This window comes from Lactuca sativa, chromosome 1 (genome assembly GCF_002870075.4).
Source record: "Lactuca sativa cultivar Salinas chromosome 1, Lsat_Salinas_v11, whole genome shotgun sequence".
Classification (NCBI taxonomy): Eukaryota; Viridiplantae; Streptophyta; class Magnoliopsida; order Asterales; family Asteraceae; genus Lactuca; species Lactuca sativa.
This window is the reverse complement of record NC_056623.2, coordinates 200,197,809-200,207,419: the sequence shown is the minus strand read 5'-3', so window position 1 is coordinate 200,207,419 and position 9,611 is coordinate 200,197,809. Positions and strand designations below refer to the sequence as shown.

Here is a 9,611-nt window from a genome sequence, read left to right as displayed (position 1 = left end):
AGACGCAGAACCTCGTTTGCTTTCGTACGCGAGGCGTGGGACCCACGTGAGGGATCGACTCCGTTCAGGGAAACACGAAAACGATCAACATTGAACCAGATGCCGCCCGAGCATAGACATAGCAAGAAAGGAAAAAAAAACGCAACTAAAACCTAAAAAAACGCAAACGGGCAACGAAAAAGGGGGTGTAACACGAGGACTTCCCAGGGGGTCACCCATCCTAGTACTACTCTCGCCCAAGCACACTTAACTGCGGAGTTCTGATGGGATCCGGTGCATTAGTGCTGGTATGATCGCACCCGAAATACTATCCGTGGTAATTGTTTTTATGTCTTACAATACGCAGAACCTCGTTTGCTTTCGTACGCGAGGCGTGGGACCCACGTGAGGGATCGGCTCCGTTCAGGGAAACACGAAAACGATCAACATTGAACCGGATGCCGCCCGAGCATAGACATAGCAAGAAAGGAAAAAAAACGCACCTAAAACCTAAAAAAACGCAAACGGGCAACGAAAAAGGGGGTGCAACACGAGGACTTCCCAAGGGGTCACCCATCCTAGTACTACTCTCGCCCAAGCACGCTTAACTGCGGAGTTCTGATGGGATCCGGTGCATTAGTGCTGGTATGATCGCACCCGAAATACTATGCGTGGTAATTGTTTTTATGTCTTACAAGACGCAGAACCTCGTTTGCTTTCGTACGCGAGGCGTGGGACCCACGTGAGGGATCGACTCCGTTCAGGGAAACACGAAAACGATCAACATTGAACCGGATGCCGCCCGAGCATAGACATAGCAAGAAAGGAAAAAAAAACGCACCTAAAACCTAAAAAAACGCAAAGGGGCAACGAAAAAGGGGTGCAACACGAGGACTTCCTAGGGGGTCACCCATCCTAGTACTACTCTCGCCCAAGCACGCTTAACTGCGGAGTTCTGATGGGATCCGGTGCATTAGTGCTGGTATGATCGCACCCGAAATACTATGCGTGGTAATTGTTTTTATGTCTTACAAGACGCAGAACCTCGTTTGCTTTCGTACGCGAGGCGTGGGACCCACGTGAGGGATCGACTCCGTTCAGGGAAACACGAAAACGATCAACATTGAACCGGATGCCGCCCGAGCATAGACATAGCAAGAAAGGAAAAAAAAACGCACCTAAAACCTAAAAAAACGCAAACGGGCAACGAAAAAGGGGTGCAACACGAGGACTTCCTAGGGGGTCACCCATCCTAGTACTACTCTCGCCCAAGCACGCTTAACTGCGGAGTGCTGATGGGATCCGGTGCATTAGTGCTGGTATGATCGCACCCGAAATACTATCCGTGGTAATTGTTTTTATGTCTTACAAGACGCAGAACCTCGTTTGCTTTCGTACGCGAGGCGTGGGACCCACGTGAGGGATCGGCTCCGTTCAGGGAAACACGAAAACGATCAACATTGAACCGGATGCCGCCCGAGCATAGACATAGCAAGAAAGGAAAAAAAAAACGCACCTAAAACCTAAAAAAACGCAAACGGGCAACGAAAAAGGGGTGCAACACGAGGACTTCCCAGGGGGTCACCCATCCTAGTACTACTCTCGCCCAAGCACGCTTAACTGCGGAGTTCTGATGGGATCCGGTGCATTAGTGCTGGTATGATCGCACCCAAAATACTATGCGTGGTAATTGTTTTTATGTCTTACAAGACGCAGAACCTCGTTTGCTTTCGTACGCGAGGCGTGGGACCCACGTGAGGGATCGGCTCCGTTCAGGGAAACACGAAAACGATCAACATTGAACCGGATGCCGCCCGAGCATAGACATAGCAAGAAAGGAAAAAAAAAACGCATCTAAAACCTAAAAAAACGCAAACGGGCAACGAAAAAGGGGTGCAACACGAGGACTTCCCAGGGGGTCACCCATCCTAGTACTACTCTCGCCCAAGCACGCTTAACTGCGGAGTTCTGATGGGATCCGGTGCATTAGTGCTGGTATGATCGCACCCGAAATACTATGCGTGGTAATTGTTTTTATGTCTTACAAGACGCAGAACCTCGTTTGCTTTCGTACGCGAGGCGTGGGACCCACGTGAGGGATCGACTCCGTTCAGGGAAACACGAAAACGATCAACATTGAACCAGATGCCGCCCGAGCATAGACATAGCAAGAAAGGAAAAAAAAACGCAACTAAAACCTAAAAACACGCAAACGGGCAACGAAAAAGGGGGTGTAACACGAGGATTTCCCAGGGGGTCACCCATCCTAGTACTACTCTCGCCCAAGCACACTTAACTGCGGAGTTCTGATGGGATCCGGTGCATTAGTGCTGGTATGATCGCACCCGAAATACTATCCGTGGTAATTGTTTTTATGTCTTACAATACGCAGAACCTCGTTTGCTTTCGTACGCGAGGCGTGGGACCCACGTGAGGGATCGGCTCCGTTCAGGGAAACACGAAAACGATCAACATTGAACCGGATGCCGCCCGAGCATAGACATAGCAAGAAAGGAAAAAAAACGCACCTAAAACCTAAAAAAACGCAAACGGGCAACGAAAAAGGGGGTGCAACACGAGGACTTCCCAAGGGGTCACCCATCCTAGTACTACTCTCGCCCAAGCACGCTTAACTGCGGAGTTCTGATGGGATCCGGTGCATTAGTGCTGGTATGATCGCACCCGAAATACTATGCGTGGTAATTGTTTTTATGTCTTACAAGACGCAGAACCTCGTTTGCTTTCGTACGCGAGGCGTGGGACCCACGTGAGGGATCGACTCCGTTCAGGGAAACACGAAAACGATCAACATTGAACCGGATGCCGCCCGAGCATAGACATAGCAAGAAAGGAAAAAAAAAACGCACCTAAAACCTAAAAAAACGCAAAGGGGCAACGAAAAAGGGGTGCAACACGAGGACTTCCCAGGGGGTCACCCATCCTAGTACTACTCTCGCCCAAGCACGCTTAACTGCGGAGTTCTGATGGGATCCGGTGCATTAGTGCTGGTATGATCGCACCCGAAATACTATGCGTGGTAATTGTTTTTATGTCTTACAAGACGCAGAACCTCGTTTGCTTTCGTACGCGAGGCGTGGGACCCACGTGAGGGATCGACTCCGTTCAGGGAAACACGAAAACGATCAACATTGAACCAGATGCCGCCCGAGCATAGACATAGCAAGAAAGGAAAAAAAAACGCAACTAAAACCTAAAAACACGCAAACGGGCAACGAAAAAGGGGGTGTAACACGAGGATTTCCCAGGGGGTCACCCATCCTAGTACTACTCTCGCCCAAGCACACTTAACTGCGGAGTTCTGATGGGATCCGGTGCATTAGTGCTGGTATGATCGCACCCGAAATACTATCCGTGGTAATTGTTTTTATGTCTTACAATACGCAGAACCTCGTTTGCTTTCGTACGCGAGGCGTGGGACCCACGTGAGGGATCGGCTCCGTTCAGGGAAACACGAAAACGATCAACATTGAACCGGATGCCGCCCGAGCATAGACATAGCAAGAAAGGAAAAAAAACGCACCTAAAACCTAAAAAAACGCAAACGGGCAACGAAAAAGGGGGTGCAACACGAGGACTTCCCAAGGGGTCACCCATCCTAGTACTACTCTCGCCCAAGCACGCTTAACTGCGGAGTTCTGATGGGATCCGGTGCATTAGTGCTGGTATGATCGCACCCGAAATACTATGCGTGGTAATTGTTTTTATGTCTTACAAGACGCAGAACCTCGTTTGCTTTCGTACGCGAGGCGTGGGACCCACGTGAGGGATCGACTCCGTTCAGGGAAACACGAAAACGATCAACATTGAACCGGATGCCGCCCGAGCATAGACATAGCAAGAAAGGAAAAAAAAACGCACCAAAAACCTAAAAAAACGCAAAGGGGCAACGAAAAAGGGGTGCAACACGAGGACTTCCTAGGGGGTCACCCATCCTAGTACTACTCTCGCCCAAGCACGCTTAACTGCGGAGTTCTGATGGGATCCGGTGCATTAGTGCTGGTATGATCGCACCCGAAATACTATGCGTGGTAATTGTTTTTATGTCTTACAAGACGCAGAACCTCGTTTGCTTTCGTACGCGAGGCGTGGGACCCACGTGAGGGATCGACTCCGTTCAGGGAAACACGAAAACGATCAACATTGAACCGGATGCCGCCCGAGCATAGACATAGCAAGAAAGGAAAAAAAAACGCACCTAAAACCTAAAAAAACGCAAACGGGCAACGAAAAAGGGGTGCAACACGAGGACTTCCTAGGGGGTCACCCATCCTAGTACTACTCTCGCCCAAGCACGCTTAACTGCGGAGTGCTGATGGGATCCGGTGCATTAGTGCTGGTATGATCGCACCCGAAATACTATCCGTGGTAATTGTTTTTATGTCTTACAAGACGCAGAACCTCGTTTGCTTTCGTACGCGAGGCGTGGGACCCACGTGAGGGATCGGCTCCGTTCAGGGAAACACGAAAACGATCAACATTGAACCGGATGCCGCCCGAGCATAGACATAGCAAGAAAGGAAAAAAAAACGCACCTAAAACCTAAAAAAACGCAAACGGGCAACGAAAAAGGGGTGCAACACGAGGACTTCCCAGGGGGTCACCCATCCTAGTACTACTCTCGCCCAAGCACGCTTAACTGCGGAGTTCTGATGGGATCCGGTGCATTAGTGCTGGTATGATCGCACCCAAAATACTATGCGTGGTAATTGTTTTTATGTCTTACAAGACGCAGAACCTCGTTTGCTTTCGTACGCGAGGCGTGGGACCCACGTGAGGGATCGGCTCCGTTCAGGGAAACACGAAAACGATCAACATTGAACCGGATGCCGCCCGAGCATAGACATAGCAAGAAAGGAAAAAAAAAACGCACCTAAAACCTAAAAAAACGCAAACGGGCAACGAAAAAGGGGTGCAACACGAGGAGTTCCCAGGGGGTCACCCATCCTAGTACTACTCTCGCCCAAGCACGCTTAACTGCGGAGTTCTGATGGGATCCGGTGCATTAGTGCTGGTATGATCGCACCCGAAATACTATCCGTGGTAACTGTTTTTATGTCTTACAAGGCGCAGAACCTCGTTTGCTTTCGTACGCGAGGCGTGGGACCCACGTGAGGGATCGGCTCCGTTCAGGGAAACACGAAAACGATCAACATTGAACCGGATGCCGCCCGAGCATAGACATAGCAAGAAAGGAAAAAAAAACGCACCTAAAACCTAAAAAAACGCAAACGGGCAACGAAAAAGGGGTGCAACACGAGGACTTCCTAGGGGGTCACCCATCCTAGTACTACTCTCGCCCAAGCACGCTTAACTGCGGAGTTCTGATGGGATCCGGTGCATTAGTGCTGGTATGATCGCACCCGAAATACTATGCGTGGTAATTGTTTTTATGTCTTACAAGACGCAGAACCTCGTTTGCTTTCGTACGCGAGGCGTGGGACCCACGTGAGGGATCGACTCCGTTCAGGGAAACACGAAAACGATCAACATTGAACCAGATGCCGCCCGAGCATAGACATAGCAAGAAAGGAAAAAAAAACGCAACTAAAACCTAAAAAAACGCAAACGGGCAACGAAAAAGGGGGTGCAACACGAGGACTTCCCAGGGGGTCACCCATCCTAGTACTACTCTCGCCCAAGCACACTTAACTGCGGAGTTCTGATGGGATCCGGTGCATTAGTGCTGGTATGATCGCACCCGAAATACTATCCGTGGTAATTGTTTTTATGTCTTACAATACGCAGAACCTCGTTTGCTTTCGTACGCGAGGCGTGGGACCCACGTGAGGGATCGGCTCCGTTCAGGGAAACACGAAAACGATCAACATTGAACCGGATGCCGCCCGAGCATAGACATAGCAAGAAAGGAAAAAAAAACGCACCTAAAACCTAAAAAAACGCAAACGGGCAACGAAAAAGGGGGTGCAACACGAGGACTTCCCAGGGGGTCACCCATCCTATACTACTCTCGCCCAAGCACGCTTAACTGCGGAATTCTGATGGGATCCGGTGCATTAGTGCTGGTATGATCGCACACGAAATACTATGCGTGGTAATTGTTTTTATGTCTTACAAGACGAAGAACCTCGTTTTCTTTCGTACGCGAGGCGTGGGACCCACGTGAGGGATCGGCTCCGTTCAGGGAAACACGAAAACGATCAACATTGAACCGGATGCCGCCCGAGCATAGACATAGCAAGAAAGGAAAAAAAAACGCACCTAAAACCTAAAAAAACGCAAACGAGCAACGAAAAAGGGGGTGCAACACGAGGACTTCCCAGGGGGTCACCCATCCTAGTACTACTCTCGCCCAAGCACGCTTAACTGCGGAGTTCTGATGGGATCCGGTGCATTAGTGCTGGTATGATCGCACCCGAAATACTATGCGTGGTAATTGTTTTTATGTCTTACAAGACGCAGAACCTCGTTTGCTTTCGTACGCGAGGCGTGGGACCCACGTGAGGGATCGACTCCGTTCAGGGAAACACGAAAACGATCAACATTGAACCAGATGCCGCCCGAGCATAGACATAGCAAGAAAGGAAAAAAAAACGCAACTAAAACCTAAAAAAACGCAAACGGGCAACGAAAAAGGGGGTGCAACACGAGGACTTCCCAGGGGGTCACCCATCCTAGTACTACTCTCGCCCAAGCACACTTAACTGCGGAGTTCTGATGGGATCCGGTGCATTAGTGCTGGTATGATCGCACCCAAAATACTATGCGTGGTAATTGTTTTTATGTCTTACAAGACGCAGAACCTCGTTTGCTTTCGTACGCGAGGCGTGGGACCCACGTGAGGGATCGGCTCCGTTTAGGGAAACACGAAAACGATCAACATTGAACCGGATGCCGCCCGATCATAGACATAGCAAGAAAGGAAAAAAAAAACGCACCTAAAACCTAAAAAAACGCAAACGGGCAACGAAAAAGGGGTGCAACACGAGGACTTCCCAGGGGGTCACCCATCCTAGTACTACTCTCGCCCAAGCACGCTTAACTGCGGAGTTCTGATGGGATCCGGTGCATTAGTGCTGGTATGATCGCACCCGAAATACTATCCGTGGTAACTGTTTTTATGTCTTACAAGGCGCAGAACCTCGTTTGCTTTCGTACGCGAGGCGTGGGACCCACGTGGGGGATCGGCTCCGTTCAGGGAAACACGAAAACGATCAACATTGAACCGGATGCCGCCCGAGCATAGACATAGCAAGAAAGGAAAAAAAACGCACCTAAAACCTAAAAAAACGCAAACGGGCAACGAAAAAGGGGGTGCAACACGAGGATTTCCCAAGGGGTCACCCATCCTAGTACTACTCTCGCCCAAGCACGCTTAACTGCGGAGTTCTGATGGGATCCGGTGCATTAGTGCTGGTATGATCGCACCCGAAATACTATGCGTGGTAATTGTTTTTATGTCTTACAAGACGCAGAACCTCGTTTGCTTTCGTACGCGAGGCGTGGGACCCACGTGAGGGATCGGCTCCGTTCAGGTAAACACGAAAACGATCAACATTGAACCGGATGCCGCCCGAGCATAGACATAGCAAGAAAGGAAAAAAAAACGCACCTAAAACCTAAAAAAACGCAAACGGGCAACGAAAAAAGGGGGTGCAACACGAGGACTTCCCAGGGGGTCACCCATCCTATACTACTCTCGCCCAAGCACGCTTAACTGCGGAATTCTGATGGGATCCGGTGCATTAGTGCTGGTATGATCGCACCCGAAATACTATGCGTGGTAATTGTTTTTATGTCTTACAAGACGAAGAACCTCGTTTTCTTTCGTACGCGAGGCGTGGGACCCACGTGAGGGATCGGCTCCGTTCAGGGAAACACGAAAACGATCAACATTGAACCGGATGCCGCCCGAGCATAGACATAGCAAGAAAGGAAAAAAAAACGCACCTAAAACCTAAAAAAACGCAAACGGGCAACGAAAAAGGGGTGCAACACGAGGACTTCCTAGGGGGTCACCCATCCTAGTACTTCTCTCGCCCAAGCACGCTTAACTGCGGAGTTCTGATGGGATCCGGTGCATTAGTGCTGGTATGATCGCACCCGAAATACTATGCGTGGTAATTGTTTTTATGTCTTACAAGACGCAGAACCTCGTTTGCTTTCGTACGCGAGGCGTGGGACCCACGTGAGGGATCGACTCCGTTCAGGGAAACACGAAAACGATCAACATTGAACCAGATGCCGCCCGAGCATAGACATAGCAAGAAAGGAAAAAAAACGCAACTAAAACCTAAAAAAACGCAAACGGGCAACGAAAAAGGGGGTGCAACACGAGGACTTCCCAGGGGGTCACCCATCCTAGTACTACTCTCGCCCAAGCACACTTAACTGCGGAGTTCTGATGGGATCCGGTGCATTAGTGCTGGTATGATCGCACCCGAAATACTATCCGTGGTAATTGTTTTTATGTCTTACAATACGCAGAACCTCGTTTGCTTTCGTACGCGAGGCGTGGGACCCACGTGAGGGATCGACTCCGTTCAGGGAAACACGAAAACGATCAACATTGAACCAGATGCCGCCCGAGCATAGACATAGCAAGAAAGGAAAAAAAACGCAACTAAAACCTAAAAAAACGCAAACGGGCAACGAAAAAGGGGGTGCAACACGAGGACTTCCCAGGGGGTCACCCATCCTAGTACTACTCTCGCCCAAGCACACTTAACTGCGGAGTTCTGATGGGATCCGGTGCATTAGTGCTGGTATGATCGCACCCGAAATACTATCCATGCTTATTGTTTTTATGTCTTACAAGACGCAGAACGTTGTTTGCTTTCGTACGCGAGGCGTGGGACCCATGTGAGGGATCGGCTCCGTTCGGGAAACACGAAAACAGTCAACGATGAACCGGATGCCGCCCGAGCATAGACATAGCAAGAAAGAAAAAAAAAACACACCTAAAACCCAAAAAAACGCAAACGGGCAACGAAAAAGAGGGTGCAACACGAGGACTTTCCAGGGGGTCACCCATCTTTGTACTACTCTCGCCCAAGCACGCTTAACTGCGGAGTTCTGATGGGATCCGGTGCATTAGTGCTGGTATGATCGCACCCGAAATACTATCCATGTTTATTGTTTTTATGTCTTACAAGACGCAGAACGTCGTTTTGCTTTCGTACGCGATGCGTGGGACCCACGTGAGGGATCGACTCCAGTCGGGAAACACGAAAACAATCAACGATGAACCGGATGCCGCCCGAGCATAGACATAGCAAGAAAGAAAAAAAAACGCACCTAAAACCTAAAAAAAACGCAAACGGGCAACGAAAAACGGGGTGCAACACGAGGACTTCGCAGGGGGTCACCCATCCTAGTACTACTCTCACCCAAGCACGCTTAACTGCGGAGTTCTGATGGGATCCGGTGCATTAGTGCTGGTATGATCGCACCCGAAATACTATCCATGCTTATTTTTTTATGTCTTACAAGACGCAGAACGTTGTTTGCTTTCGTACGCGAGGCGTGGGACCCACGTGAGGGATCGGCTCCGTTCGGGAAACACGAAAACAGTCAACGATGAACCGGATGCCGCCCGAGCATAGACATAGCAAGAAAGAAAAAAAAACGCACCTAAAACCTAAAAAAAACGC

General features: G+C 49.8%; 28 non-coding genes across 28 annotated transcripts; all 28 read right to left on the bottom strand.

Moving 5' to 3' along the window:
* Window positions 1-182: 182 nt before the first annotated feature.
* Window positions 183-301, bottom strand: LOC128130675 (5S ribosomal RNA). The gene has a single exon (XR_008228598.1). It is a non-coding gene; the product is annotated as a 5S ribosomal RNA (ribosomal RNA).
* A 218-nt stretch (window positions 302-519) lies between these two features.
* On the bottom strand, window positions 520-638 carry LOC128129725 (5S ribosomal RNA). The gene has a single exon (XR_008227647.1). It is a non-coding gene; the product is annotated as a 5S ribosomal RNA (ribosomal RNA).
* Window positions 639-856: 218 nt separating this feature from the next.
* Window positions 857-975, bottom strand: LOC128130177 (5S ribosomal RNA). Its single transcript, XR_008228100.1, has one exon. It is a non-coding gene; the product is annotated as a 5S ribosomal RNA (ribosomal RNA).
* A 218-nt stretch (window positions 976-1,193) lies between these two features.
* Window positions 1,194-1,312, bottom strand: LOC128130731 (5S ribosomal RNA). Its single transcript, XR_008228654.1, has one exon. It is a non-coding gene; the product is annotated as a 5S ribosomal RNA (ribosomal RNA).
* Window positions 1,313-1,531: 219 nt separating this feature from the next.
* LOC128128552 (5S ribosomal RNA) lies at window positions 1,532-1,650 on the bottom strand. Its single transcript, XR_008226539.1, has one exon. It is a non-coding gene; the product is annotated as a 5S ribosomal RNA (ribosomal RNA).
* A 219-nt stretch (window positions 1,651-1,869) lies between these two features.
* On the bottom strand, window positions 1,870-1,988 carry LOC128128551 (5S ribosomal RNA). The gene has a single exon (XR_008226538.1). It is a non-coding gene; the product is annotated as a 5S ribosomal RNA (ribosomal RNA).
* A 219-nt stretch (window positions 1,989-2,207) lies between these two features.
* On the bottom strand, window positions 2,208-2,326 carry LOC128130725 (5S ribosomal RNA). The gene has a single exon (XR_008228648.1). It is a non-coding gene; the product is annotated as a 5S ribosomal RNA (ribosomal RNA).
* Window positions 2,327-2,544: 218 nt separating this feature from the next.
* On the bottom strand, window positions 2,545-2,663 carry LOC128129724 (5S ribosomal RNA). Its single transcript, XR_008227646.1, has one exon. It is a non-coding gene; the product is annotated as a 5S ribosomal RNA (ribosomal RNA).
* A 219-nt stretch (window positions 2,664-2,882) lies between these two features.
* Window positions 2,883-3,001, bottom strand: LOC128128550 (5S ribosomal RNA). Its single transcript, XR_008226536.1, has one exon. It is a non-coding gene; the product is annotated as a 5S ribosomal RNA (ribosomal RNA).
* Window positions 3,002-3,220: 219 nt separating this feature from the next.
* On the bottom strand, window positions 3,221-3,339 carry LOC128130724 (5S ribosomal RNA). Its single transcript, XR_008228647.1, has one exon. It is a non-coding gene; the product is annotated as a 5S ribosomal RNA (ribosomal RNA).
* Window positions 3,340-3,557: 218 nt separating this feature from the next.
* Window positions 3,558-3,676, bottom strand: LOC128129723 (5S ribosomal RNA). Its single transcript, XR_008227645.1, has one exon. It is a non-coding gene; the product is annotated as a 5S ribosomal RNA (ribosomal RNA).
* Window positions 3,677-3,894: 218 nt separating this feature from the next.
* On the bottom strand, window positions 3,895-4,013 carry LOC128130176 (5S ribosomal RNA). Its single transcript, XR_008228099.1, has one exon. It is a non-coding gene; the product is annotated as a 5S ribosomal RNA (ribosomal RNA).
* Window positions 4,014-4,231: 218 nt separating this feature from the next.
* Window positions 4,232-4,350, bottom strand: LOC128130730 (5S ribosomal RNA). The gene has a single exon (XR_008228653.1). It is a non-coding gene; the product is annotated as a 5S ribosomal RNA (ribosomal RNA).
* Window positions 4,351-4,568: 218 nt separating this feature from the next.
* LOC128128548 (5S ribosomal RNA) lies at window positions 4,569-4,687 on the bottom strand. The gene has a single exon (XR_008226535.1). It is a non-coding gene; the product is annotated as a 5S ribosomal RNA (ribosomal RNA).
* A 219-nt stretch (window positions 4,688-4,906) lies between these two features.
* On the bottom strand, window positions 4,907-5,025 carry LOC128129755 (5S ribosomal RNA). The gene has a single exon (XR_008227678.1). It is a non-coding gene; the product is annotated as a 5S ribosomal RNA (ribosomal RNA).
* A 218-nt stretch (window positions 5,026-5,243) lies between these two features.
* LOC128130175 (5S ribosomal RNA) lies at window positions 5,244-5,362 on the bottom strand. The gene has a single exon (XR_008228098.1). It is a non-coding gene; the product is annotated as a 5S ribosomal RNA (ribosomal RNA).
* A 219-nt stretch (window positions 5,363-5,581) lies between these two features.
* On the bottom strand, window positions 5,582-5,700 carry LOC128130090 (5S ribosomal RNA). Its single transcript, XR_008228012.1, has one exon. It is a non-coding gene; the product is annotated as a 5S ribosomal RNA (ribosomal RNA).
* Window positions 5,701-5,919: 219 nt separating this feature from the next.
* Window positions 5,920-6,037, bottom strand: LOC128131092 (5S ribosomal RNA). The gene has a single exon (XR_008229023.1). It is a non-coding gene; the product is annotated as a 5S ribosomal RNA (ribosomal RNA).
* Window positions 6,038-6,256: 219 nt separating this feature from the next.
* LOC128128545 (5S ribosomal RNA) lies at window positions 6,257-6,375 on the bottom strand. The gene has a single exon (XR_008226533.1). It is a non-coding gene; the product is annotated as a 5S ribosomal RNA (ribosomal RNA).
* Window positions 6,376-6,594: 219 nt separating this feature from the next.
* Window positions 6,595-6,713, bottom strand: LOC128130088 (5S ribosomal RNA). The gene has a single exon (XR_008228011.1). It is a non-coding gene; the product is annotated as a 5S ribosomal RNA (ribosomal RNA).
* A 219-nt stretch (window positions 6,714-6,932) lies between these two features.
* On the bottom strand, window positions 6,933-7,051 carry LOC128128543 (5S ribosomal RNA). The gene has a single exon (XR_008226530.1). It is a non-coding gene; the product is annotated as a 5S ribosomal RNA (ribosomal RNA).
* Window positions 7,052-7,269: 218 nt separating this feature from the next.
* LOC128130076 (5S ribosomal RNA) lies at window positions 7,270-7,388 on the bottom strand. Its single transcript, XR_008227999.1, has one exon. It is a non-coding gene; the product is annotated as a 5S ribosomal RNA (ribosomal RNA).
* Window positions 7,389-7,608: 220 nt separating this feature from the next.
* Window positions 7,609-7,726, bottom strand: LOC128131059 (5S ribosomal RNA). Its single transcript, XR_008228987.1, has one exon. It is a non-coding gene; the product is annotated as a 5S ribosomal RNA (ribosomal RNA).
* Window positions 7,727-7,944: 218 nt separating this feature from the next.
* On the bottom strand, window positions 7,945-8,063 carry LOC128130438 (5S ribosomal RNA). Its single transcript, XR_008228363.1, has one exon. It is a non-coding gene; the product is annotated as a 5S ribosomal RNA (ribosomal RNA).
* A 218-nt stretch (window positions 8,064-8,281) lies between these two features.
* LOC128130087 (5S ribosomal RNA) lies at window positions 8,282-8,400 on the bottom strand. The gene has a single exon (XR_008228010.1). It is a non-coding gene; the product is annotated as a 5S ribosomal RNA (ribosomal RNA).
* Window positions 8,401-8,618: 218 nt separating this feature from the next.
* On the bottom strand, window positions 8,619-8,737 carry LOC128130086 (5S ribosomal RNA). Its single transcript, XR_008228009.1, has one exon. It is a non-coding gene; the product is annotated as a 5S ribosomal RNA (ribosomal RNA).
* A 218-nt stretch (window positions 8,738-8,955) lies between these two features.
* On the bottom strand, window positions 8,956-9,074 carry LOC128130890 (5S ribosomal RNA). The gene has a single exon (XR_008228813.1). It is a non-coding gene; the product is annotated as a 5S ribosomal RNA (ribosomal RNA).
* Window positions 9,075-9,293: 219 nt separating this feature from the next.
* On the bottom strand, window positions 9,294-9,412 carry LOC128130697 (5S ribosomal RNA). Its single transcript, XR_008228620.1, has one exon. It is a non-coding gene; the product is annotated as a 5S ribosomal RNA (ribosomal RNA).
* Between the last annotated feature and the right edge of the window lie 199 nt (window positions 9,413-9,611).